This window comes from Amblyomma americanum, chromosome 1 (assembly GCF_052857255.1).
Source record: "Amblyomma americanum isolate KBUSLIRL-KWMA chromosome 1, ASM5285725v1, whole genome shotgun sequence".
NCBI lineage: Eukaryota > Metazoa > Arthropoda > Arachnida > Ixodida > Ixodidae > Amblyomma > Amblyomma americanum.
In genome coordinates this window covers 364,200,169-364,225,279 of record NC_135497.1, presented here as the reverse complement: position 1 = coordinate 364,225,279, position 25,111 = coordinate 364,200,169, and the positions used below count along the sequence as shown (strand labels likewise).

General features: G+C 49.8%; 1 protein-coding gene and 1 long non-coding RNA gene across 2 annotated transcripts in view; both read left to right on the top strand.

Moving 5' to 3' along the window:
• The window catches only part of LOC144100983 (uncharacterized), a 53,446-nt gene extending 45,749 nt beyond the window's left edge, over positions 1-7,697 (top strand). Inside the window, exons 10-11 of the mRNA XM_077633945.1 lie at positions 5,700-5,884; positions 7,672-7,697. The gene's annotated coding sequence lies outside the window, so the exon portion shown is untranslated. The remainder of the gene's footprint in view (positions 1-5,699; positions 5,885-7,671) is intronic.
• LOC144121888 (uncharacterized) lies at positions 64-21,999 on the top strand. Its single transcript, XR_013312725.1, has 4 exons — positions 64-114; positions 7,672-7,769; positions 13,739-13,845; positions 21,913-21,999. It is a non-coding gene; the product is annotated as an uncharacterized LOC144121888 (long non-coding RNA).
• Positions 22,000-25,111: the final 3,112 nt, after the last annotated feature.

Below are 25,111 nucleotides of genomic sequence, written 5' to 3'. Positions count from 1 at the left end.
GTCCTTCTGTTTGGCGCCCGCCCCCTTATTGTTCGTTGTGTTACTACTGTGGAATTCGTTGCCATGTTGCCCGTGTTTGTTGTCAGCGTCAGCGTGACGAGCATGAATGATATGGTGAGCTCCGACACGATGCCACGTACTCTCCGTCTGCTTACCGTCCGACGTCCGCCACCAATTATCCGCGTAGCTTCCCGTATGGCGACTTCTGCCACGACGACACGTACTCGGAGTATGTCCGCCGTTTCCCGCCAATGCAACTCCTCGCTCCTCCTCTCTGTCGACCTCTCCTGACCACTCGCCGAACGTCCGGTCGTCGCGTCGCTGCTCCCCGTCACTCATCCGCCTCTCCTCATCGACTCTTCGTCCGCCCCCTGAGACCGCTGACCACACAGACAACTAAATTGTGTAGTTTCTGAAGGCTAAACTGCACTGCTCTTCGACCCCTCAATTCCTCCTCCGCCGCTATCGAACATGTTGCCGTTGATATTGAAGGCACTATGGTAGAAACTTTGATACAGGCGGCGCTATTTCCGTCACTAGTTCTGCTCTGTGTTTTCATCTTCGAATGGTGCGTGCTTTTTACTGCTGCCCTTCTCTCCGTACTGCTATTGAGGAATCAATGCTTTCTTCCGGACCGCATTCTGCACCACGTCGAGTTCGCTGTGCTTCCTTCCTGTGCTCACATCCTCAACCTCGTCTGTGATTTCCGGCACTCTATGCAGGCTGTAATTACATGTTAGCCTCCTACTCTGCAAGTTTCTGAATCAACCCTTTTCGAAGCTCCTGCCCTGCCTTCTCATCACTTTGCCACCACCACTAAACATGTAGTCTATCCATGCTAGGAAGACGTCCTCTCAGTTGCATCTGCTCTCGTCAACGCTGGGAACGTATTCGTCACACCAAGCTCCCGCCTTCTCTCAAAGGGTATTTTTCTCGTTGCGTCCCTGCTACGCTTCACCAATGGGTCTTCTCTTCTCACTGCCTTCAGCACTACGTCGAAGCCCATTTTTCTGCACGAAGGCACGGTAATCAATTTCTAGGCTACCGCTCATCCTACTATCGTTATTTCTTCTTCATCAGCAAGCTTCGCTATTGCGAACTGTGCTTCCCCTCCTGCACCTATTTTAGTTGATATAAACGCTAATCTCACGCCGGCTGAAAATGAAGGATTGCTTGCTGTCTTGAACAACCATGGCGCTTGCATCGATACTCAGTCAACTGGTTCGGACCAAACGTCCGCAGATACGCATCGCATCCACAGCGACAGTTCGAGCATTGTTCGCCGTCGATCATATCGTGTGTCTTACAGTCAGCGCAAAATTGTTGTAGGAAATGTAGCCGACATGCTGAAACTCCACATCATATGCCCTTCTTCCAGTTCTTGTTCTTCATCTATTCTGTTGGTTCAAAAGAAGGATGGGTGTACTAGTACGCTATTGTGTCGACTATCGCACCCTGAATGACATCACTGGAAAGGATATTTATCCACTGTCATGTACTGACGACGCCCTCGACTGTCTGCTACGTGCTCATTTTTTCTCTGGTCTCGACCTACGATCCCAATATTGGCAAATACAGATGCATGAGGGCAAAAAATAAAAGACAACTTTCGGTACACGCCATGGCTTATGAGTTCAACGTTATGCCATTCGTCCTGTGCAATGCTCAGGCCACGTTCGAACGCATGATTGACACTATTTTCCGCGGAATGAAACTGAAAGCTTGTCTCTGCTATATGGACGACATAGTCATTTTCTCCTCGACTTTTTCCGAGCACATTGCTCGCCTCAATAAAGCTTTTAGCGAACTTTCCGAGGCCGGCCTTCAGTTAAATACGAAACAATCTTGCTTTCTTTTCACTTCAATCAAAGTCCTCGGCCACGTCGTTAGGCAGAAGGGGCCTGTCCCTGAAGAAGTGGCTGCCGTTCTACACTTTCAATGCCCAACACGCGCCAAAGACTTCCGAGTTTTCTAGGACTAGCATTATGCTTCCGTCCCATCATCCGCAGTTTCTCCCTGATCGCGGCCCATTTGCGTTAACTTCTTAACGCCAGCATGTCTTTCGTTTGGTCTGAAAATTACGAGGCCGACTCTACAACCTTAAACAGGCTCTCACAAATGATCCGATACTGGCCCATTTCGAAACACCCCAAAAATTCAGACATGGACGCTATTAGGCACGAAATTGGCGCCATATTTTTGCAGTGCCTGCACTCGTCGCTCGAGCAACTGATTGTCTACGAAAGTCGTATCTTGACTGCCGCAGAAGAAAACTTCACGATCACTGGGCAAGAGTGTCCCGTTGTTGTGTTGGCACTCAAAAATTTCGCCCCTATTTGTTCGCCAACCAGTTTGTGGTCGTCACTGACCATCATGCGGTGTGCTGGTTGCCGTCACAGAATAACTTGTCCAGGGCATCGTACGCTGGATTTTATGCCAGCATGAGTTTGACTTTACCGTCACCTACAAATCGAGAAAACAACACAAGGACGCCGATGCGCTCTCTCGCTGCCCCGTCGCCTCGCCGACAGCACGCTGAGCGACTCCCGTTTCTTCATACCTCCAGTCTAGTCATTCAATGACTATATCAACCTTGACAGCCACCGTCAATGATTTGATGCCCGTTCCCAGTTTCGGCGATCTCGCCTCAGCACAGCAGGCCGACCCTCACTGTCGCACTCTCATGAATCGTCTTAGTGGTGCTACACAGACTCCCAATGCCAGTCTACGTAGCCAACTTCACTGTTTCAATCTCGTCGACGACATCCATCTTTGGCGCATTTATATCCCCATCGTTCACTCCTGGGCACCTCTCATACCCCTTTCTCTTCGCCATGAAGTTTTGCAGGCGTTTCACAACGACCCTACGACCAGTCACTTAGGCTTCTAGAAAACTTATGACCGCACCAAGCATCGTTTCGTTTGGCGTGGCATCTCAACCTCTGTTGCAAATTATATTGCATCTTGCATTCCGTGTCAACGCCGCAGACGGCCCACCTCTCCTCTTGCGGGCTTTCTACAGCCCCTTCCAAGTCCTTTCTCATCTTCGACATTGTTGGAATTGACCTCTGCGGTTACTACTATTAGCTCCCTCGTGCAGCTGTTGGCTCTTCTCCGCCATCGACCACTACACCAGAAACGCTGAAACGTCCCGCATTCTTTCCGGCTCTGCTTTTGAAATTGCCCAATTCTTTCTGAATGCTACGCTTCAGTCCAATGGATCCCTTGTGTCCTTATCAGAGACCGCGGCAAGTCATTCCTCTTCAACGTCCTCACCGAAGTTCTTCATGCTTCTAGAGCTCTACTTCGAGCCTTCGGACCCGCTGTATCTTAGTAGGGAAGGATAGCATCCGCGTAACTAGCTACATTCCAAGGGAAATGGGAGAACAAATTGTGTTTTAACTCCGCAAGGAGGCCTAAAGCGCATTGCCCAGACATGCCATTATCTCCCATATGCTCCCACTTTAACGTAAGCTATACGGTTCCACATGATGGGCGCCACCCCGGGACGAGAAAGCGAATCGAAAGGCCCAATCGGCTACCACTACAAAGAGAGCGACCTAACTGGGACTGAAATAAAGGAGCCGTTGCCTGAACATAGCATAGCGAATGACGTCAGCAATACAATGATCTTTTATTGCGAAAGAATAAATACGCCAGGTCAAACCGCCCGTCACGTATGACATACGCCAGAGCCGGCGCTGCGCTTGGAAGGTGGTGTGACGTCTGCTCTCTCGTTGCTATGATGTCGCGTGACGTCATCTTGCTCCCCGCCGAAGCTAGAAAGGAGCCGCTTGTCGCGTGTGCCGTCGCCGCCGAGCCGGCGTCGCGCCTAGCAGGTGGTCTCTCTGTTGACAAGACGACCTCCTCGCCTTGCGCTCGCTCCGTGGCGCTTCACTGGGATATATAGCGGTGCGCTACGCGTTGGTTGATCAGACTCGCCATGGAAGTTACCGAAGAAGAGTCTATATCTCAATCTAGATGCTGTACTGCTTCGGAACAGTTAAATTATAAGCTTGCTCCCCGCCGCAGCTAGAAGGGAGCCGCTCGTCGCCTGTGCCGTGGCCCCCGAGCAGGCGCCGCGCCTAAACTGGTGGTCTCTCCTTCGATATGACGACCTGCTCGCGTTGCGCTCGGTCCGTGGCGGCTTCATTGGGATATATAGCAGTGCACCACGCGCTGGTTGATCGATCTCGCCATGTAGGTTACCGACGAAAATACTATATCTGAATCTATTTGCTCTACTGCTTCGGAACAATTAAATTCTATGACGAAAGCTAACCAGCTTTCGCATTTCAGCGAGGTTTAACCAGAACTAAACCACAGCCAAATTTTTTCACAGACTGCAGCGATCTCACAAAGACCGCTTACCTGGAATACCATTCAGAAATAGAAGCACGGAGCGCATCTATGATGAAGCATAACTTCACCTAAGATTTCGGGGCATGACTATTGCTCGCTCCGTCCGCCCTACTTGCGTGTGGGCAATCGGACCTCCATGTGAAGATCTGCTAGATTTTTTTATGAATATGAGCCATTACTTATTTCTAAGAGCTACTTGGCCCATTTACGTATTCGCACGGTTATGGCCAAAGAGCGCCAAGAACTTTCCAGAAATGTTGACACAAAGAGGATGCGCTCCCTCATGTGACACGATGCGCGGAACTGTAAAATTATGGACATTTACCTTGGTTAAATAAAACTGAATCCCCGCGTTTCGGGCTGATTATTAGCTTCGATTCTGAACAGTGCTTTACAGAGAGCAGATATGATTGGCTGAGAATTCCCTTTCGGGCTGCATTTCAATAAACACGTCCGGGTACGTAGCTGGGTGGCCGTCATGCACTTCGGGGACTTCAACGAGCTTTATAAATATCATGCAATCGTTCTTTCGTTGCTTGGTTTGCTTGTAATCTTGTTTGCCGAAACCTTCGCACGCCAACATGTCGTGCACTGTTAGGGCGAACACGCGAGCCGTGGCCGTGCTCTGAAAACATCAGTGCAGCCGGTGCACAGGCGCATCAGAAGAAAGTGTCGCAGGCGTAGAAGGGCCTGACTGCAACGTCTGCTGTCGTCCCTGTCGTTCGCACAAGCGCCGAAGTGAGGGCCTTGCAGGGCTATCGGATTCAATGCGAAGCACCGCCTCAAACTTACTGTATAGGCCGGCGCACTACCGCTTAGATCTGCTGTCGCATGTCCACATTGAGTGGGCGTGCCTTTTCTTGCTCATTTGGGTACAAGGGCCGTGTAATAGTATAAGCGGTTCGTTTCATAATCCCAATTTCACGTCCGTCTAGTCTTTTTTCATTGGTTACTCAGATATACTCGCGGCTTTCAAACGTCAGTGGAAAGCGACCCTGCCATTGGGTAAAAGGCAACCGGACCTCAACGTTGCCTGGTATTGCCTGTGATATAAAGCCAACGGTGAGGTCTGGTAGCCTTCTACCCTATGGCCGGGTTGCTTTTCACAGACGCTTGAAAGCTGCGGGAATATCTGAGTAATCAATGAGAAAGGAACAGACGGACGCGAAATGGCCATTTTAAAATAGACAGCTTATAGAAAACGGCCCCAGGACAATTAGAGGCTTATCAGATCCTGTTTGTATTGTTCCTCTGCCGTCTGTGCCTCGTAGATCATCGTGATAGCTAGAGCATGACTACACGAACTAGACCTTATGTGGTGCGTTTTGACCTTGCAGGCGGCGCCTCTACTGGGACAACACAACTGACAAAGAGGCAGAGGGAGCGCTTGGAGGCCTTGGTCTCTAAGAAGGCTCCCTACAGCCTGGCTCCATGCCGCCACCCTCGTGAGTTTCCGGCTTTAGCGGATTTCCTGTGCTTCCGGAAACTTCACGAGGACTACTATCGGCGTGTCCGCCGCACGGTAAGGATTCAAAACTTGGGTGATGTGGCTACGAGAGGAATATCAGCGTAGCTCTGCATATATTTTGCCTACTCACTTGCTATGCTTTTTATTTTATGTAAAAAAATATTCACCTCTCAGTCAGCCAGAACCATGTAGTTCATGCGGGAAACCTTGAGAAACTATAGCTCTGTAGTGTCCGTTTAACACTGCGGTTCAAAGCGGCCGCTAATTTCGGTCGTTATCCCTTCATACATGCTTTGTCGTAACTGAGATGTCATCTATCGAAATGCGGACTATAATTTCTGGTTGACGAAATTATATTTCTTACTAGCGGCATCCGAAATCGTGATGTGTACCTGGCTCTTTTTTACGCAATCAGTAGTCCTAGCGCTAGCAGTGTGTGGCACGCTCATTTCATTACAAAATAGTTTTTAATAGAACATATATAACAGCTGCATCTTGCCAGTACTCACGTACAGGGCAGAAACGTAGCGGCTAACGAAAAAGATTCACCTTAGACTGACAACACCCAAGCGAGATACACAAAGGAAAATTATAGGTTCAATCTTAAGGGACAAAAAGATAGCAAGAATGGGTCCGCGAATAAGCATGATTTTGTAGCAGCAGCACCAGGCTCACGCATCACATGCAGTCCCATCTTTAGACGACGACGACCCCGAGGGGCACCCCGGTTCAGCTCCCTCCTTGCGCCGGTGCCTGGAGCTTCTCTCCGGCTGGCTCACAACAGCGCATGGCTAACTAGCACTACTGCCAACAAATCTCCGCTGATTCCGTCAGTCCGCCTTCTGACTGGTTGTCGCAATAAGTTAACGACATCCGAGCCGAAATCAATAGGTATGGGCATGGCTGGTCATCTGATGTGAAGGCAAGGTAACCGATATTCCAAGAGAAGGAAAAGCGCAGCAGGGGGCACCACAAAGTTAGGTGAGAGGATGAGATTAGGGAGTTTGCGGAGATAAGGTGGCCGCTGCTGGCAAAGGACAGGCCCAATTGGAGAGACATGGGAGAGGCCTTTGCCCTGCAGTGAGCCTAGTGAGGCTGATGATGATGATCATTAATGGAACAGTCTATATACGTTGTCCGCAGGCAGGTTTGGATAACGTGAAATATCTGGAAGGGTTGAAGAAGCGCGCCGCTAATGGGCGCGAGCGCGTGGAAAGAAAGGGAGTTGGGAAGCGGAATTTTTCATGTTACTCAAGCCATTAGGGCGAAGGGTGGTGTTACTTCTTTTGAAGCGAAAGCTTTAATATGCTGCGTCGGCGCTTTCGTGTCATGAAACCGTGTTCGCAGCCACTTGTGGGGAACTCGAGAAAAGAGAACATTTAAAGAGTGGTTGTAATCGACGCAGGATGATGTGAGGATGCGGAACAAAAATTTGGTGACGAGCAGATGAATAGTTAATTCATTAGATGCAAAAAATGTGCTCAATGTGGCCGGGGCTACAAGAAAGGTGATGCGAAATTTGAGCCGCCGGAATTATGGCATCACGTGACCAAAAGTGTGAGCGGAGCCAATGCGCGGCGCCAAATTTGAACATTTGGAACGAAGCGTGGTGGGAATTCGACGAATTGCACAAATTTTCTGTCAAATAGGGGCAATAGAGGCTAAGAGTAGCAAATAGAGAGAAAAAAGAGAAAATACAGGCTCAATATAAAGGAAGACAAAATAAAGGAAGACATCCATTCAAGCAAGTTTCATTTGCTAAGCGTTTGAGAAAAAATCGGAGGCGCGGCATTGCGTGTCTCAGGAGGACACGCGACGAGAACTTGGGTATTTTCATGCAGTTCGGCGCGGAGAGGCCCACAACAACTACTCGAGAACCGTCGGCGCATGCGACGCTGGGCTCCGCCAAGAGCCGTGCGAGTGCCAAGTCGACGGGTAGGTGAGTGAGCATTGTGTGACTTGTTTGCAAAACCTACATCGAACCCGCACAAACCTCTCTGCTGCAAGCGCACGTACGATTGAAGACTGCGCCAGCCCCGAGCCAGGCGGCAGCATGGAAGCCGATATGTGTGAGCAGAGTTACGACAACTTTGGAGTGTGAGTAAATCGGGACGAGAGCTACGCCGTTACCTTCTCGGGAGGTTTCGTATCTCTTCCACCTGCGGCAGCGGTTAGGACAATACCGGTGCAAAATGGCGCGTGGGGAAAAATCCTGATCAATTTGCGCAGTTAGGCCAAACGCGAATTAGGTGCGCTAGCAGTTCAGTTTTCCCCACGGTTCCGGTGTTCAGAGCCAGTGTTCACGGATGGCAACCATTTGGATAGAGATAATGGGTTATTGCCAATATATGTGGAATCGGTCATCCTCTACATTCAAAGATCCTTTGGAGCCTTCCTACCACTCCTGGCGCAGGGGTGCAGCTGCCAAGCGATGCGCCACTTCCCTTCTCTGGCAGGGGCTGCTGTCGGTGGGACTTTAGTTTTGTAGCGAATGGTTGGCCTTCCCGAGCATCCTCTCATGATTAAATGAGCGGCCGCCTGATACGGTGGGCAGGTTGCTATATATATATATATATATATATATATATATATATATATATATATATATATATATATATTAAGGAAGCCAACAGTCACCGAAACCAAGGTGCATAAGAGGGAATATTTATAATTTGTTATTGTTTTTTTAATTTGTAGCGTAAATCAATTAGTTTAAAGAAAATTACTTATAAACCAGCAGAAAAAACAACCATGCCGCCGAAGGGATCTGAACCCACGACCTCCGAATATCGCTTCCGGTGAGGTCGTGGGTTTATATGGCTTATATGCCCCTGATTTTATATGCCTTCTCTGCCAATATATATATATATATATATATATATATATATATATATATATATATATATATATATATATATATATATATATATATATATATATATATTGTGAAGCCGGGGCAACAAAGATTAAGTAAAGATCGGAGGCGCGGGGAGAAGAGGACAAGGAAGTGACATTAAAGGCTAGGCATTCGAGCGGACGACCGCGTCTCAGCTTTAGTCAATTACAATGGCGCAGGGTTCTCATCACGTCGTTGAGGACGCTAGCAGCAACTGTTTGATTGCGAAAGCCATTACCACTCCAACGAGTTGGAATGACTAGCGGCGGTATGAAGTTTCGACGATAAGTTTCGCTACTACCTCTTCGGACAGAAATTCACCATCGTAACGGATAATTCCGCAATCGCCTGGATATTCACGAAGCCGCTCCTCAAGCACAAGTTCGCTCGCTGGATAATTACTCTTCAAGAATACACATGTGATATGCGGCATCGGGCCGGGGCTTTTGACCGAACTGCTGATGCCTTGTCGCGACGCCGCAGTGGTGACGGCTGCTCTAGAACTCGGTCCAGCGAAGGTTGCATCTTATTTAGGCAGAACGACATAAAAAAGGCCCAAAACGAGGACCGAGATTTGGCGAATATCATGGCAGCCCTTGGGGACAGCGCGAGCAACTCGAAGTTTGTCCTTCGGAATGCTACGTTGTACCGCTACACTGGCTCAAAAACCGCAAGGAAGAACAACATCTCCTCGTACTTCCTGCTTGGGTGCTCCACGCAATTCACGACTGCCCGACTGGAGGGCACATTGGCCAGCGATCCACGTTGCGAAAGGCCCCGGAACGCTTCTGATGGCCCAAGATGGGCAGCAGCATCCGCGCGTACGTTGCGAGCTGCGAAGTCTGCCAGCAGTACAAGAATCCTCCAGGATGCCAACCCTGGTTTCTCATACCCAATCCTTTGAACAAGACTGCACTTGACACTATAGTGATTGACAACATTGCACCTCGGGAAACATCAGCAATGGGTAGCTCGTATATATTAGTGGCTGTTGGATCGGAGGTTGGATCTGGGCCCTCTCTCCCTTTACACTACATCGTTGACGTTTTACTAGACAGGTTGGAATGGCGGCACGGGCTTCCCCGAAAACAAATCGAACCAGTCGACCACCTTCCGAAGTCGCGAAATCCGTGCCTACCTGCGCCGGGCGGGGGTTGAACACCACATTGCATCGGCGTACCACTCTCAAGCGGATGGTCTTCCCGAGCGGACGAATCATACCATGCAATCGCGACTCACTCCTTTCTGCACGAATAACAAACAGGTGAGGCAGACTGGGAGCAGTACCTGCGAGCGGCAGCCTACGCTGTCAACACTTCAGGGCACAGTTCTGCAGGAACAACGCCTTACAATATTGTGTACGGTCAAGAGCCTCAACTTACAAGAATGTGCAACTTGGAAACACCTATCAATATCGGGACCCCTGTGCCACGACAGGCAGCTTGTCAGCGCATCAGGTGGGAAGCACGGTAAAGAGCGTCTCGCGCGCAACAGGCGCAAGAACGCAACTTCGTCCGCCGACATCGACAAGCTCCTTGCTAAGAAGTTGGAGACGAGGTGTGGGTGCGACGCGGCCTACAGTCGGCAGGGCGTAAACTGACCGCGAAATACGATGGGCCCTACGGCATCACTAAACGGTTAAGTGACAATACGTGGCGTGTGTGTACGGCAGCGTTTCAGGCAGATTAGGACAGGCGGAGAAGAAACAATTTCGCAGTGCACGTGTCGCGGTTCAAAAAAACGGTCGTTCGCTTCCAAGACTGAATAGGTCGTGTATGGTATAACTCATGGTTCCTCTTCCTACTACCATGACCGCCAGAGCTGAAGCAAAAGTGTTCGCATGGTTGTGATCGACGGATTATGATTCTTACGTTTTGCGCCCAGGCGTGCCTAAAGGATCAGACAAGTTCCGGGTGAACGACGTTTATTAACCCATGCTTGTGGGTTGAGGCTCGGACAAAAAAGAGCACCGCTAGCAAGCCGCACTCTGCTTTTAACACTTGTGATGCGTGCGCACTTCGCAGAGTGCCCTTATCGGCATGAGCGTCAGCCGACGCAACACCACTTCCCCTTTTAATGAAGCACACAGACAATCAGAGTCCAGCTTCAAATCTAGCTGGTGGGCGACGATTTCGCATGGGGTAGCGTCTTGCCTCGGCGGATGCTGGTGTCGCCTGTTGCACAACCGGAGTTACCCTGGACGGTTGAGGACTGGAAGGAACTGGTGCGCCGGCAGTCTCAGGATAAACCAGGAACTCGCTGGTTGTAACTTCACCCGCTGTTCCATTCCTAGGGGGAACGTCATTTGCAGGCCTCTGTAGCATATGATCCTGGTGCCCATGCCAGGTGACGCCGGGGTGGTAGCACGTACTTGGAAAGAGACAGGTCCTGTTTGAGCAGCAATCAAAGCGGGCGCCCACTTTGGTTTTCTAGAAAAATAGCGTGCTAACACTCTGTCGCCTACCAAGAAGTGACGTTCGTGACACGGACGAATTAGTGCCTGAGTGCACCTTCTGTATGCTACTCTTTCCCCCACGGAATGGTTTACGGCATCTAGCCGACAGCGTAAGCGTTGTCCTAGGAGCAATGCCGCTGGTGACTCACCAGTCGTGTTATGTGGTGTGTTACGATACGACAGCAAAAATTTATGCAGCTTTACCTGCAGTGTTCCTCCTGTGCCAACCCATTAGAGCTGGGGTGGTAAGGAGCCGTGAGGACGTGCCGCGCTCCCATTGCCTGCACGAAGTGCTTGAACTCCTGCGAAACAGAGGTCCATTATCGGAAACAATTGTTTCAGGGAAATCAAAACGTGCGAAGAGCTCGGTCAAACAACGAATCGTGCTTTCTGTAGTTGCCATCTCATTTCGAAGACCTCTGGTCATTTAGAATATTCGTCGACCACCACTAAAAACATGGTATTCTGAAAAGGTCCCGCAAAGTCTACGTGAACACGCTGCCACGGTGAAGTCGGCCATGACCACGGGTGAAGAGGTGCGTTGATTGGAACGTTACGTTGCTCTTGACAACTGGCGAAGCTCTGACCTTGACATATGGATTTTGCTCCATTCCAGCCTAATTGCCTGAAGCCATTCCCGGCCCAGCAATGGCGGCCCCTCCCGGTCAACGACGTATGTAGGAAGGCTCGCCGTGTTGCCACTGTGCTGCACCTTGACTTGTGGGACGCCTTTTGAGATCACCAGGGCTCCTGTATAGATGCGGAGCTTGACTCCTGTCGTGTTGAGCGTGGCTAATGAAAAAAAAAATTGGCGGTATTGTTTGAAAGGCAAGACTGACGGCGGCACCTATATCAAGCTCCATAGGGACTGTCACATCATTTACTGTCATCGGTACCATGATAGGCTCAATATTGAGAGCAAATAACGCCCTTTACGGCTACCACTTCCGAGTGGGATACCACCGATGACGTTTTTGCAGTGTCCTTGATGGGGCGTTTCTCATGCGACGTGCCGGAACCGCTACGGCGAACTCGTTGCAGGAGCCCTTTTTTGTTGCACTTATAGCATTACGTGGGGACACGCTTTGCCGGAATGTTCCGGCGACCCGCAGCGAAAACATGCATGCGACTGGACACTCGAAGTCGCTTGTACCTTATGCAGGGGGTTGGCTGCAGACACACCTGTACGGGCTTCCGCGGTGCTTTTTGTTGCCGCCTCCATAGCCACAGCGCGCTTCAGAAACGTAAGTTTGCTATCATCAGTGAACAGCACTCGCCGTATATCCTCTCTTAACAAGCCTCACACGAAGAGATCCCAGAGGGACTCGTCTAACGCGCTTTCAAAATCACAGGTTCGTGCTAGCTTCCGTAGTTCGGCAACGTAATCAGAAATGGACTCGTCTTCGACTTGCTGCCTCCTGTGGAACTTTGCTCTCTCGCCAATGACCGACGGTTTCGGAGACAGATGGTCCCCCAGGGACATCTTTAGTACCTCGAAGCTCTTGGCTGAAGGCAAATCCGGGGCAACCAACGATTTCAGAAGACTGTAGGTACTGGGGCCTATGATGCTCAGGAATGCAGGTTCTCTGTCACCTTCGGGAACACGGTTGACGATTAGAAACTAAGTCATCCGTTCTTCGTACGACGCCCAGTCATTCTTGGAAACGTGGAATGGTTCTATTTGGCCAATTTGAGCAGCAACCTGCTTCGAACCGGCACTGGCTTCTTTGTTCATGATATCAGTCAGCAAAGAAAAGAAAAAAAAAACCGCACTCTTGAATCGTCGATACTGAACAGAGGCTGAATGCCGAGAACACTTCTCTTCCTTGACGCTGCGCAACTCTTCAAAATCCCATCTTCGTCGCCACGTGTTATGTTTTGCGCCCAGGCGAGCCGAAAGGATCAGGCAAGTTCCGGGTGAACGACGTTTATTAATCAATGCCTATGGGTTGAGACTCGGGAAAGAAAGAGAGCCGCTAGCAAGCGGCACTCTGCTTATTATACTTAATGACGCATGCGCACTTCGCAGAGTGCTCTTATCGATATGAGCGCCAGACGACACAACAATGATGTGAGGGTTCGGGAAAAAAATTTGGTGACGAGCAGTGAATTGTTAATTTATTAGAAGCATAAAATGTGCTAAAAGTGGCCGGGGCCACAAGAAAGGCAACGCCAAATTTGAACCGTCGTAATTATGGTACCACGTGACCGAAAGTGTGGGCGGAGCCAATGCGCTGCACCAAGTTTGAAAACTTGGAACGAAGCGTTGTGGGAATTTCTACGAACTGCAGAAATTCTCAGGCAAAATTTGGAACGAAGCGTGGTGGGAACTGAGACGAATAGCAGAAGTTCTCAGGCAAATAGGGGCAATATAGGCTAAAAGGAGCAAATGAAGGGAAAGAAAAACAAACACAGGCGCCCAATTATAAAATTGAAAATGAAGGAAGACATCCATTCAAGCAAATTTTATTTGCGAAGCGTTTGAAAAAAAAATCGGAGGCGTGGCATTGCGTGGCTCAGGAGGATACGTGACGAGTAGTCGGGTATTTTCATGCAGTTCTCGGCGGGGAAGCCCACAACAAGCCAGAGTGCCACTCGAGAGCCGTCTACACATGCGACGCTGGGCTCCGCTAAGAGCGGTGCGAGTGCCAAGTCGACGGGAAGGTGAGTCAGCATTGTGTGACTTTTTCGCAAAACCCTACATCGAACCCGCACAAACCTCACTGCTGCAAGCGCACGTACGAACGAAGACTGGGCGAGATCCGAGCCAGGTAGCAGCCGATATGTGTGAGCAGAGTTACGTATACTTTGGAGAGCGAGTAAATCCGGATGTGACCTACGCCGTTACCTTCTCGAGAGATTTCGTATCTCTTCCACCTGTGACAGCGGTTTGGAATATACCGGTGCAAAATGGCGAATACTATGATCGGTTTGTGCAGTTTGCCCAAATGCGAATTATGTGCGCTAGCAGATCTGTTTCCCCCTCGGTTCCGGTGTTCAGACCAAATGTTCACGGTTGGCTGCTGATCAGATAGCGATAATGGGTTAATGCCAATATATACGGAATCGGTTATCCTCTACATTTATAGATCCTTTGGAGCCTTCCTACCACTCCTGGCGCAGGGGTGCAGCGGCCAAGCGATGCGCCACGTGCCTTCTCTGGCAGGGGCTGCCGTCTGTGGGACTGTAGTTGGGTAGCGAATGGTTGGCCTTCCCGAGCAGCCTCTCATGATTAAATGAGCTGGCACCTGATGAGGTGGGCAGGTTGCTATATATATATATTGATGCCAGGACAACAAAGATTAAGAAAAGATCAGAGGGGCGGGAAGAAGCGGAGAAGGAAGTGACATTAATGGCTAGGCATTCAAGCAGGCGACCGCGTCTCAGCTTCGGTCCTTTCCAATGACGCAGGGTGCTCAGCACATCGTCTTGTACGCTAGACGCAAACTGTTGATGCCGAAAGCCATTACCACTCCAACGAGCCGGAATGTCTGGTTGTGGTCTGGAGTGTCGACGACAAATTTCGCCACTACATCTTCGGACTGAAATTCACCATCGTAACTGATAATTCCTAAATCCCCTGGATATTCACGAAGCGGCACCTCGAGAACAAGATCGCTCGCTGGAAAATTACTCGTCAAGAATACACATATGGTGTGCGGCATCGGGACGGAGCTCTTGACCGAATTGCAGATGCCTTGTTGCGACACCGCAGTGTTGACGGCTGCTCTCGAACTCGGTCAAGCGAAAGCGGGCTCTTATTTAGATAGCACGCCAAAAAAATCACAAAACAAAGACCGAGATTTTGCAGCTATCATGGCTCTCCGTGGGGACACCAGGAGCAACTCCATGTTTGTCCTGCGGGATGCTACGTTGTACGCCACACTGGCTCAAAAACCGGGAGGAAGAACCACATCTCCTCGTACTTCCTGCTGCGCGTGCTTCACGCCATTCACGACTGCCCCACTGGAGGGCACATTGGCCAGCGAGCCACGTTGCGAACGCCGCAGGAACGCTTCTGGTGGCCCAAGATGGGCAACAGCATCCGTGCGTACGTTGCGAGCTGCGAAGTCTGCCAGCAGTACAAGCGTCTTCCAGGATGCCAACCCGGGTTTCTCACGCCCATCCCTTTGCCTTAGACTGCATTTGACACTATAGTGATTGACAACTTTGCACCTCCTGAAACATCAGCAGTGGGCAGCTCGTATATATTAGTGGCTGTAGAATATTTGTCAAAATTTGCGGAGGTTGCCTCTAGGCCCACTCTCACTGCACGCTACGTCGTTTAATTTTTACTAGACCAGATCGAATGGCGTCACGGGCTTCCGTGAAAACTAATATCGGACCAGTCGACCACCTTTTGAAGTCGCGAAATCCGTGCTTACCTGCGCCGGGCGGGGGTTGAGCACCACATTGCATCGGCGTACCACTCTCAGGCGGATGGTTAATTTCCCCGAGTGGACGAATCGGACCATAAAATGGCGACTCACTCCATTCAGCATGAATAATGAAACAGGCGAGTCAGACTGAGACCAACACCTCCAGCGGCAGCCTACGCTGTCAACACTTCTGTGCACAGTTCGGCAGGAACAACGCCTTACAAAATTCTGTACTTTTAAGAGCCTCAACTTACAAGAACGTGCAACTTGGAAACACCTATCAATATCGGGACCCCTGTGCAACGATAGGCAGCTTGTCAGCGAATCAGGTGGGAAGCACGGTAAAGAGCGTCTCGCGCGCAACAGGCGCAAGAACGCAACTCCGACTGCCGACATCGACCAGCTCCTTGCTATGAAGTTGGAGACGAGGTCTGGGCGCGACGCGGCCTACAGTCAGCAGGGCGTAAACTGACCGCGAAATACGATGGGCCCTACGGCATCACTAAACGGTTAGGTGACAATACGTGGCGTGTGTGTACGGCAGCGTTTCAGGCAGATTAGGACAGGCGGAGAAGAAACAATTTCGCAGTGCACGTGTCGCGGTTCAAAAAAAAACGGTCGTTCGCTTGCAACACTGAATAGGTCGTGTACGGAATACCTAACTCATGGTTCCTCTTCCTACTACCATGACCGCCAGAGCTGAAGGAAAAGTGTTCGCATGATTGTAATCGACGGATTATGATTCTTACGTTTTGCGCCCAGGCGTGCCTAAAGGATCAGACAAGTTCCGGGTGAACGACGTTTATTAACCCATGCTTGTGGGTTGAGGCTCGGACAAAAAAGAGCACCGCTAGCAAGCCGCACTCTGCTTTTAACACTTGTGATGCGTGCGCACTTCGCAGAGTGCCCTTATCGGCATTGGCGTCAGCCGACGAAACACCACTTCCCCTTTTAATGAAGCACACAGACAATCAGAGTCCAGCTTCAAATCTAGCTGGTGGGCGACGATTTCGCATGGGGTAGCGTCTTGCCTCGGCGGATGCTGGTGTCGCCTGTTGCACAACCGGAGTTACCCTGGACGGTTGAGGACTGGAAGGAACTGGTGCGCCGGCAGTCTCAGGATAAACCAGGAACTCGCTGGTTGTAACTTCACCCGCTGTTCCATTCCTAGGGGGAACGTCATTTGCAGGCCTCTGTAGCATATGATCCTGGTGCCCATGCCAGGTGACGCCGGGGTGGTAGCACGTACTTGGAAAGAGACAGGTCCTGTTTGAGGAGCAATCAAAGCGGGCGCCCACTTTGGTTTTCTAGAAAAATAGCGTGCTAACACTCTGTCGCCTACCAAGAAGTGACGTTCGCGACATGGACGAACTAGTGCCTGAGTGCACCTTCTGTATGCTACTCTTTCCCCCACGGAATGGTTTACGGCATCTAGCCGACAGCGTAAGCGTTGTCCTAGGAGCAATGCCGCTGGTGACTCACCAGTCGTGTTATGTGGTGTGTTACGATACGACAGCAAAAATTTATGCAGCTTTACCTGCAGTGTTCCTCCTGTGCTCTCTTTGCGCAGCGCAATCTTAAAGGTCTAGATGAAACGCTCTGCCAACCCATTAGAGCTGGGGTGGTAAGTAGCCGTGAGGACGTGCCGCGCTCCCATTGCCTGCACGAAGTGCTTGAACTCCTGCGAAACAGAGGTCCATTATCGGAAACAATTGTTTCAGGGAAATCAAAACGTGCGAAGAGCTCGGTCAAACAACGAATCGTGCTTTCTGTAGTTGCCAATCTCATTTCGAAGACCTCTGGTCATTTAGAATATTCGTCGACCACCACTAAAAACATGGTATTCTGAAAAGGTCCCGCAAAGTCTTCGTGAACACGCTGCCACGTTGAAGTCGGCCATGACCACGGGTGAAGAGGTGCGTTGATTGGAACGTTACGTTGCTCTTGACAACTGGCGCAGCTCTGACCTTGACATAAGGAGGAAATTCCAGATTTTGCTCCATTCCAGCCTAATTGCCTGACGCCATTCCCGGCCCAGCAATGGCGGCCCCTCCCGGTCAACGACGTATGGAGGAAGGCTCGCCGTGTTGCCACCGTGCTGCACCTTGACTTGTGGGACGCCTTTTGAGATCACCAGGGCTCCTGTATAGATGCGGAGATTGACTCCTGTCGCGTTGAGCGTGGCTGATGAAAAAAAATTGGCGGTATTGTTTTAAAGGCATGACTGACGGCGGCACCTATATAGCTCCATAGGGACTGTCACATCATTTACTGTCATCGGTACCATGATAGGCTCAATATTGAGAGCAAATGACGTCCTTTACGGCTACCACTTCCGAGTGGGATACCACCGATGAAGTTTTTGCAGTGTCCTTGATGGGGCGTTTCTCATGCGACGTGCCGGAAGCGCTACGGCGAACTCGTTGCAGGAGCCCTTTTTTGTTGCACTTATAGCATTACGTGGGGACACGCTTTGCCGGAATGTTCCGGCGACCCGCAGCGAAAACATGCATGCGACTGGACACTCGAAGTCGCTTGTACCTTATGCAGGGGGTTGGCTGCAGACACACCTGTACGGGCTTCCGCGGTGCTTTTTGTTGCCGCCTCCATAGCCACAGCGCGCTTCAGAAACGTAAGTTTGCTATCATCAGTGAACAGCACTCGCCGTATATCCTCTCTTAACAAGCCTCACACGAAGAGATCCCAGAGGGACTTGTCTAACGCGCTTTCAAAATCACAGGTTCGTGCTAGCTTCCGTAGTTCGGCAACGTAATCTCCTGTGGAACTTTGCTCTCTCGCCAATGACCGACGGTTTCGGAGACAGATGGTCCCCCAGGGACATCTTTAGTACCTCGAAGCTCTTGGCTGAAGGCAAATCCGGGGCAACCAACGATTTCAGAAGACTGTAGGTACTGGGGCCTATGATGCTCACGAATGCATGTACTCTGTCACCTTCGGGAACACGGTTGACGATTAGAAACTACGTCATCCGTTCTTCGTACGACGCCCAGTCATTCTTGGAAACGTGGAATGGTTCTATTTGGCCAATTTGAGCAGCAACCTGCTTCGAACCGGCACTGGCTTCTTTGTTCATGATATCAGTCAGCAAAGAAAAGAAAAAAAAACAGCACTCTTAAATCGTCGATACTGAACAGAGGCTGAATGCCGAGAACACTTCTCTTCCTTGACGCTGCGCAACTCTTCAAAATCCCATCTTCGTCGCCACGTGTTATGTTTTGCGCCCAGGCGAGCCGAAAGGATCAGGCAAGTTCCGGGTGAACGACGTTTATTAATCAATGCCTGTGGGTTGAGGCTCGGGAAAGAAAGAGAGCCGCTAGCAAGCGGCACTCTGCTTTTTATACTTAATCACGCATGCGCACTTCGCAGAGTGCTCTTATCGATATGAGCGCCAGACGACAGAACAATGATGTGAGGGTTCGGGAAAAAAATTTGGTGACGAGCAGTGAATAGTTAATTTATTAGAAGCATAAAATGTGTTAAAAGTGGCCGGGGCCACAAGAAAGGCAACGCCAAATTTGAACCGTCGTATATATGGTACCACGTGACCGAAAGTGTGGGCGGAGCCAATGCGCTGCGCCAAGTTTGAAAACTTGGAACGAAGCGTTGTGGGAATTTCTACGAACTGCAAAAATTCTCAGGCAAAATTTGGAACGAAGCGTGGTGGGAACTGAGACGAATAGCAGAAGTTCTCAGGCAAATAGGGGCAATATAGGCTAAAAGGAGCAAATGAAGGGAAAGAAAAACAAACACAGGCGCCCAATTATAAAATTGAAAATGAAGGAAGACATCCATTCAAGCAAATTTCATTTGCGAGGCGGCAGCCGATATGTGTGAGCAGAGTTACGTAAACTTTGGAGAGCGAGTAAATCCGGATGTGAGCTACGCCGTTACCTTCTCGACAGATTTCGTATCTCTTCCACCTGTGACAGCGGTTAGGAATATACCGGTGCAAAATGGCGAATACCATGATCGGTTTGTGCAGTTAGGCCAAATGCGAATTATGTGCGCTAGCAGATCTGTTTCCCCCTCGGTTCTGGTGTTCAGACCAAATGTTCACGGTTGGCTGCTGTTCAGATAGCGATAATGGGTTAATGCCAATATATGCGGAATCGGTTATCCTCTACATTTATAGATCCTTTGGAGCCTTCCTACCACTCCTGGCGCAGGGGTGCAGCGGCCAAGCGATGCGCCACGTGCCTTCTCTGGCAGGGGCTGCCGTCTGTGGGACTGTAGTTGGGTAGCGAATGGTTGGCCTTCCCGAGCAGCCTCTCATGATTAAATGAGCTGGCACCTGATGAGGTGGGCAGGTTGCTATATATATATATATATTGATGCCAGGACAACAAAGATTAAGTAAAGATCAGAGGCGCGGGAAGAAGCGGAGAAGGAAGTGACATTAAAGGCTAGGCATTCGGGCAGGCGACCGCGTCTCAGCTTCGGTGCTTTACAATGACGCAGGGTGCTCAGCACATCGTCGTGTACGCTAGACGCAAACTGTTGATGCCGAAACCATTACCACTCCAACGAGCCGGAATGTCTGGTTGTGGTCTGGAGTGTCGACGACAAATTTCGCTACTACATCTTCGGACTGAAATTCACCGACGTAACTGATAATTCCGAAATCCCCTGGATATTCACGAAGCGGCACCTCGAGCACAAGATCGCTCGCTGGAAAATTACTCGTCAAGAATACACATATGGTGTGCGGCATCGGGCCGGAGCTCTTGACCGAATTGCAGATGCCTTGTTGCGACACCGCAGTGTTGACGGCTGCTCTCAAACTCGGTCAAGCGAAAGCGGGCTCTTATTTAGATAGCACGCCAAAAAAATCACAAAACAAAGACCGAGATTTGGCAGCTATCATGGCTCTCCTTGGGGACACCAGGAGCAACTCCATGTTTGTCCTGCGGGATGCTACGTTGTACGCCACACTGGCTCAAAAACCGGGAGGAAGAACCGCATCTCCTCGTACTTCCTGCTGCGCGTGCTTCACGCCATTCACGACTGCCCCACTGGAGGGCACATTGGCCAGCGAGCCACGTTGCGAACGCCGCAGGAACGCTTCTGGTGGCCCAAGATGGGCAACAGCATCCGTGCGTACGTTGCGAGCTGCGAAGTCTGCCAGCAGTACAAGCGTCTTCTAGGATGCCAACCCGGGTTTCTCACGCCCATCCCTTTGCCTTAGACTGCATTTGACACTATAGTGATTGACAACTTTGCACCTCCTGAAGCATCAGCAGTGGGCAGCTCGTATATATTAGTGGCTGTAGAATATTTGTCAAAATTTGCGGAGGTTGCCTCTAGGCCCACTCTCACTGCACGCTACGTCGTTTAATTTTTACTAGACCGGTTCGAATGGCGTCACGGGCTTCCGCGAAAACTAATATCGGACCAGTCGACCACCTTTTGAAGTCGCGAAATCCGTGCTTACCTGCGCCGGGCGGGGGTTGAGCACCACATTGCATCGGCGTACCACTCTCAAGCGGATGGTTAATTTCCCCGAGTGGACGAATCGGACCATAAAATCGCGACTCACTCCATTCTGCATGAATAACGAAACAGGCGAGTCAGACTGAGACCAACACCTCCAGCGGCAGCCTACGCTGTCAACACTTCTGTGCACAGTTCGGCAGGAACAACGCCTTACAAAATTCTGTACTTTCAAGAGCCTCAACATACAAGAACGTGCAACTTGGAAACACCTATCAATATCGGGACCCCTGTGCCACGATAGGCAGCTTGTCAGCTAATCAGGTGGGATGCACAGTAAAGAGCGTCTCGTGCGCAACAGGCGCAAAAACGCAACTCCGACTGCCGACATCGACCAGCTCCTTGCTATGAAGTTGGAGACGAGGTCTGGGCGCGACGCGGCCTACAGTCAGCAGGGCGTAAACTGACCGCGAAATACGATGGGCCCTACGTCTTCACTGAGCGGTTAGGTGACATTATGTGACGTGTGTGTACTGCAGCGTTTCATGCAGACTCGGACAGGCAAAGAGGAAACAATTTCGCAGCGCACGTGTCGCGGTGGAAGCAAAGGGTTGTTCGCTTGCAAGACTGAATAGGTTGTGGACGGAATAAGTAATGGTGCCTCTTCCTACTACCATGGCCGCCAGAGCTGAAGCGAAAGTGTTCGCATGATTCGCTGGAAACGTTGGAGTTCAGCGCAACTCTCATTGCGTTCACAGCCGTTTGCAGTTGCTATACGATTCCTGTACGTGATGAATGATTGACCCCTGTTATCTTGGGGCTTTCGCAGACATTCGTGGAATCCTCCCCGTCATGAAGCGCATTATGTGTAAAGAACTGCGGTGTTTTCTCTTTGTTTCAGGTCCGCAGTCGTGGTCGAGAGCGATGCTGGGACAATAAAGATGAAGTAAAGATCGGAGGCACGGGGAGAAGAGGACAAGGAAGCGGCATTAAAGGCTACGTATTCGAGCGGACGGCCGCGTCTCAGCTTCAGTCCTTTAATATATATATATATATATATATATATATATATATATATATATATATATATATATATATATATATATATATATATATATATATATATATATATATATATATATATATATGCACACACGCCTGGGCAGGTTGCCCTCCGGGCGGTTGGCAGTTGTGCACTCTGCGAGAAAACCGGCTTAGGACTATACTATGCAAAATGGCCTGCGGGGAAAAAAAATGGCCAGCACATAAGCAAACCGTACATGAGCAACCTTCATGGGGGTTCTTGTAAACATCTGAAGAAGCATGGGAGAAATCGCAACTTATCAGCGATAGGTAAGCCAATAGCGTATTTGCACCGACGTGTTATAGCAACAGAATAGCTTGCGTGTAACCAGCTTGATTAAAATATACAAACAGCCAGCTACAGAATTCAAAACAAAACAAATTGTTATTTCATGTGCAAGAAAGTGATCGTATAAAATAAAAGCGCGAAAACATCACTGCGTTAAAATTGAAATATACATAAGCTCGTCATGCCGTTAAAATAGTTCTTCTAATCTTCCAACTCAGTGTCGCATTGCCAGCATTACCCTGTGTCAAAAGTTCTCTTATTCACAACTAAGACGGAAACCCAACATCTACGCACTCCCACCACGCTGATCACCACGCTTTGAGTATTCGCCTCGTTTCACGTCCACCTGATCATATGCCACTCCTTTTACCGTTTAGTTATTTTTTTACGAGAAGCAACGGACTGGTATGCCCTTCCATAACACATCGTCGCCATAACCTACACGCCAACATTTGCAACTGCTGTGAATGCCTGCACTATGTATAGCAACCCCTGAAGTTATCAGCGCTTGTAATTTTTATATGCAGGAGCTTCAAAGCCCAGACAACCATTTTGCATGGAAAGGTCGCCTGTGTGAGCGTTTAACTTTTCGAGTAGTAAGAGGAGTAGCACATGCATCACGAGATTTTCGAGCTTGCCCCGCCGCGGTGGCTCAGTGGCTAGGGCGCTCGACGACTGATCCGGAGTTCCCGGTTTCGAACCCGACCGCGGCGGCTGCGTTTTTATGGAGGAAAAACGCTAAGGCGCTCCTGTGCTGTGCGATGTCAGTGCACGTTAAAGATCCCCAGGTGGTCGAAATTACTCCTGAGCACTCCACTACGGCACCTCTCTCTTCCTCTCTTTCACTCCCTCCTTTATCCCTTCCCTTACGGCGCTGTTAAGGCGTTCAGCGATGTATGAGACAGATACTGCGTCGTTTCCTTCCCCAAAAAACCAATTATTTGTTTATTTATTTGTGTGCGTCTTGGCATGCGAGCGAGCACCAAGCAGCCGACGGTGATGCGTGACCGCGTACAGTACGCTCCACTGTTAAAAGGAACATCCGATCACGTGGCCGCAGCGCTTTGCGAAGCACTTCCACGTGAGTCATCGAGAATCGACGGCACAACGCGCATGCTCGGAAAGCGGGCCCGGATGCTCTTTCCGCGCTCTGTCCTGTTGGTTTCCTCCTCGTCCCTTGTCTTTTTTTGCGCGGTTTCAAGATGCACTCTACTAATAGTCACCAACTAGCCGGTCTCTCTCTATTATGCTCTTTCCGGCGTGTGCCTCCCGTTCTCGCTGGCTCTGGTCGGCAGCGCTTCGCGGAGAGCGGTGGCCACGTGATTGCATGTTTCCTTCTACAGAACCCTACGTACTGTACGCCTCCCCTCCTTTTTGGTTCTTTTGCACATTTTTTTCAGAGCCTAGTGTGGAGCTTCTATAGCCAGTTGAAAATTCTACGCCAGATTTTCGCTTTTATTTCGGGTGCTTTTGAAGGAAATGCCATTTGAGATTTCCGCACAAGTCCCGTGCATTATGTGTGTAGTCTTCGACCTCTCAGGGAACAGTATCTCTATATCGAGCGAGGGAGATGGCGCGTATCCCTTCATTTTACTCCGGAAAACACAGCGCACATTATACCGCCTGTGTGAATTGCTTTGCTTCTGAGAAGAAAAAAAACACCTAGGAGGTAGAAGTGTCCTTACAAGGAACAAGCAACTTGGTACAAAAAATGTTACTCCACGGTTACTGCTGTGTGAAACGAGAATCAGCGACAGCTGTTAAGCAGTAAGTTGAGGTAGGGACCCTGAGAGCGTGTTTCACTCAGCTGTAGTAGGCACCCACGCGTTGCCAGGAGGGTAGGTGGTTGGTCGCCACACCGTTGCGAAATCTTTTTTTTACAGTTACTTCTCGCCAAAATTACCAAGTACTTTTCGAATTTTTGGCGTATGAAATTAGTTTATTTGTTTTATCATTTGGCTATACCTGTTTTGTAGAGCGCCATTGCCCTCACAGCGTTTTCTGCCCCTCAATGCAGAAATAGAGATATTTGTAATTCCGTTAAATAAAAATGCAAGAGCTCTTTCCAACTTTAGCGCAAACAGTGCTCTAACAAGGTTTCAGAAGACACTGCAGACCTGTCTCAAAATTAGGCTCAAATTATATTTAAAGAAATCAGGAAATCTTGAAATTTTTGTTCTCTTAGCCGCTCCCATTTCGAACCAAAATGGCATCATCCGCACTTCATTTGTTGGGAAATGACAGCGCATCTCAAAACCTGACTGCACGCGGAGACATATTTTCAGCAAGGGTTAGTTCCTGAAAAGCAATTTTCTAATAATGTGCAGATTAAGGCGATTTCCTACAATTTGAAGCATATTTCAAGAAAATATTTTTTTTTTCAAAAGAAGGTTGCTGCTCTTTATTAAGACTCGTCTTATATAACTTTTTTGAGCCTAACCTAAAATATAAAGAACTTTTCGCGTCTCTTTTCGCGCAGACTGACGGATGCTGCAGCTCCCGTATCGACGAGAGCGAGAACTGCGGCGCCTTCCAAGAACAGTGTGATTACATTAGCGAGATGACACAGAGGACTTGAGTTCGAAACAAGCTCAGTTCTTTCCCCCGGAAGCAGCACTGGACTAGGGGGGGGGGCAAGGGGGCGGGAGAGTAGGGCCTCACTTCGGACCATAGGAGAAGGGGGCCCATTTATTCTAACCTGCTTAGTATATGGAACCATGGGCTATGG